Raw genomic sequence first — 3,959 nt, 5'->3', positions numbered from 1 at the left:
CACACAGCTGAATAAACGTCAAACAGAAAACTGATTAAACAGAAGTATGAGATGGTCGAGAATTTACGCCAGTGTCCTGTTATATTTTAGATAGCAAGGAGCAGACGGCTGAGTTTATTAAACTCCACCGAGACAGCGGTGACGCAAATCTGAAGGCTAGACCATCCCATTTCACAGCCTCGCACTTCCGGCCTTCTCGGTCTTCGAAGGACCCGGCCAACGTAGACCGCAAAGGCCGGGTCCTCCGAAGGATGCAGCCGATGTTTTGGGACACAGCTCCTGTTAGCAGTGGTGGCGCTGTCACGTGGTGTTCGCTCGCTTTGTGGTAGAGTATCACTTCCTGTTCCTGCTTGTAGATCATTGGTTAAATGATCACCAAGCAATATTTGTTTGCGCAGACTTGCCATAACTGTGGGGGACTAGTCCAACCGCAATAGTATGGTGGGGGAGTTTTGTTCTTCCGGTTCGCGGGCTTGGTGTGTGTTTTACCGTGTGCTGGAGTACACATTAAAAGTTTTATAGCGGACTAACGTCGGGAGTGATTATTGGCTCGTCGCATCACACGAGAGTGCTACACTGCTCAAACACAGTGGTGTTTCTGAGTAGCTTTTCTGCTTAGAAATTGAATTAAAAACTTTTAGATACATTCCTTCTTCATAGTATAATCTTCACGTGCTTCATCTGAAGCACCCTTTCTGTGTACTCACTACCTAATTTATAGCCAAAGTATTCACTCACTGTCTGTACTGTTTCGCTAGCTTAGCTTAGCTCGTAGCCGACTCGTTAGCACCATGGCTAGTTCACCTGTCCCTCCTGCTCTTTCCTGCTCATTCTGTCAGATGTTTAGTTACTCCTCGGCCTCCTTTAGCAGTAATGATACCTGTAACAAATGCAGCATATTTGCAGCTCTGGAGGCCAGGATTACTGAATTGGAGACTCGGCTTCGCACCCTTCATTCACCCATAGCTAGCCAGGCCCCTGTAGCTGGTGCAGCCGAAGATAGCGTAGGCCCCGCTAGTTGTTCCCCGGCAGACCCCAAGCAGCTGGGGAAAGAGGGCGGCTGAGTGATGGTGAGGAGGAAGCATAGTCCTAAACAGAAGCCCCAGGTACACCACCAACCTTGTAAAAAGATTTTTATTAAATGCATTGCTGTTTGTGATTCATATTGCTTGCCGGAAGTTCGTCCTTGGACGGCCTGCTGGGCGGGAGAGCACGCCTGTGTAACATGTCTTGATAAAAAGAGGAACGGAATGTTCCAGTAAGGTAGCCACATACTGTTGTATAGTCATTTTTCTGAGAAGAGCGAAAATACGCCGCCCTGTTGTGTGGGCACCAGTGACTATAAATGCACGAATAAAAAGGTACACTGTGTGACTCTCTCTCGAGACGTTCATCCATGTACATGTGATTTATTACGCTGTCTCATTGTGTTCTGTTTATATTTGCAGTTTGCCATTTGGGATTTTCCCTTAACAAACCTGTTCATGTGTCTAACCGTTTTTCCCCACTCGGCGACACACCCGCCAGGGGTCAAACTCTGGTAATTGGTGATTCTGTTCTCAGACATGTGAAGCTAGAGACACCAGCAACCATAGTCAATTGTCTCCCAGGGGCCAGAGCAGGCGACATTGAAGGAAATTTAAAACTGCTGACTAAGGGTAAACGTAAATACAGTAAGATCATAATTCACGTCGGCAGTAATGACACCCGGTTACGCCAATCGGAGGTCACTAAAATCAATATTGAATCGGTGTGCAACTTTGCCAAAACAATGTCGGACTCTGTAGTTTTCTCTGGTCCCCTCCCCAATCAGACCAGGAGTGACATGTTTAGCCGCATGTTCTCCTTAAACTGCTGGCTGTCTGAGTGGTGTCCCAGAAACGATGTGGGCTTCATAGATAATTGGCAAACCTTCTGGAGGAAACCTGGTCTTGTTAGGAGAGACGGCATCCATCCCACTTTGGATGGAGCAGCTCTCATTTCTAGAAATATGGACCAATTTATTAAACCCCCCAAAATATGACTATCCAGAGTTGGGACCAGGAAGCAGAGTTGCAGTCTTACACATCTCTCTGCAGCTTCTCTCCTCCTGCTACCCCCCCAAAAACCCATCTCCATAGAGACCGTGTCAGCTCCCAAACGGACAAAAAACAAACTAGAAACCAGCAACAAACAATTTAAACATAAAAAATCAAAAAGAAAGAACAATACATTATCCACATCTGAACCAAGGAGTAAAACAGTGAAATGTGGATTATTAAATATTAGGTCTCTCTCCTCCAAGTCTCTGTTAGTACATGACTTAATAATTGATCAACAAATCGATTTACTCTGCCTTACAGAAACCTGGTTGCAGCCGGATGATTATGTTAGTTTAAATGAATCAACACCCCCGAGTCATTCTAACTACCAGAAATCTCGAAGCACAGGCCGAGGGGGCGGTGTGCCAGCAATTTTTCACACCAGCCTATTAATTAACGAAAGACCAAGACAGACTTTTAATTCATTTGAAAGCCTGATGCTTAGCCTTGTCCACCCCAGCTGTAAAACTCAGAAACCAGTCTTACTTGTTATCATCTATCGTCCACCTGGGCCTTACACAGAGTTTCTCTCTGATTTCTCAGACTTTTTATCTGATTTAGTGCTCAGCTCAGATACAATAATTATTGTGGGTGATTTTAACATCCATGTAGATGCTAAAAATGACAGCCTCAACATGGCATTTAATCTGTTATTAGACTCAATTGGCTTCTCTCAAAATGTAAAAGAACCCACCCACCACTTTAATCACACTCTAGATCTTGTTTTAACATATGGCATAGATGTCACGGTCCTGGGTCGGTTCAACCCAGCATTTTGAGTTCCTTAGGGTTTGGTTTATCTTTGCATTATGGATTAGTTCTTATTCTTTGGTGATACTGTTTTGATTATAATTATATCCTGATTCTTTAGCCGTCCGATGATGATGATGATGATGATGATTATTATTTCTGGTTTAGGTTTTGTTATTTGTTCTCCTAGTGTTAAGTCCATGCTCCCCCTGTTCTGTGTGATCCCTACCTGTGTATCCCCTCTGTGTAAAGCCCGCGTCTCTGAGTCGGTGTCTTCGCGTGTGTTTTGAGTTTCCTGTTTTATTGTGAAGATCTGTCTTATGCCAGTATGTTCAGTTTGCGTTTCCCCCTCCTCATCTTGTCAATCACAATCAGCTGTGCCTCCCGCCTGTGTATAGTTTCCTCATTCCCTTCTGTGTATTTATTGTGCGTGTTCACTTGTGTTAGTTGCTAGTCCGTCTGTGTTACTTCCATGCGTGTTCCTCCTAGAGTCATCCGTTCAGGTTCGTTCTGTTAGTCACTCCCAGTTTAGGTCACCTTTAGGTTTTGTTTTGCTCGCCATGTTTCTGTTTGTGCCACCGTTGTGTTAATAAAAGCTCGCTCACATCCAAGCCAGTGCCTGCGTCTGGATCCTGTCTCTCACTCACCACACGTCTGCCCCCGCAGCCGTGACAATAGAAACTGAACATTTAACAGTGTTTCCTGAAAACCCTCTGCTGTCTGATCATTTCCTGATAACATTTACATTTACAATAATTGATTACACAACAGTGGAGAGTAGACTTTATCACAGTAGATGTCTTTCTGAAAGTGCTGTAACTAAGTTTAAGAATATAATCCACCCACTGTTATCATCTTCAATGCCCTGTACCAACATAGAGCAGAGCAGCTATCTGAACGCTACTCCAACAGAGGTCGATTATCTTGTTAATAATTTTACCTCCTCACTACGCATTTACTCTGGATACTGTAGCTCCTGTGAAAACTAAGGTCTCAAATCAGAAGTACCTGACTCCGTGGTATAATTCTCAAACACGTAGCCTAAAGCAGATAACTCGTAAGCTGGAGAGGAAATGGCGTGTCACAAATTTAGAGGATCATCATTTAGCCTGGAGAAATAGTTTGCTG

General features: G+C 44.3%; 1 pseudogene; it reads left to right on the top strand.

Moving 5' to 3' along the window:
- Positions 1 to 818: 818 nt before the first annotated feature.
- LOC120437559 lies at positions 819 to 2,002 on the top strand (annotated as a pseudogene).
- Positions 2,003 to 3,959: the final 1,957 nt, after the last annotated feature.

This window comes from Oreochromis aureus, linkage group 3, assembly GCF_013358895.1.
Source record: "Oreochromis aureus strain Israel breed Guangdong linkage group 3, ZZ_aureus, whole genome shotgun sequence".
Taxonomy (NCBI): Eukaryota; Metazoa; Chordata; class Actinopteri; order Cichliformes; family Cichlidae; genus Oreochromis; species Oreochromis aureus.
Note: the sequence above shows the minus strand (reverse complement) of the source record. Positions and strands in the feature narration are given on the sequence as shown.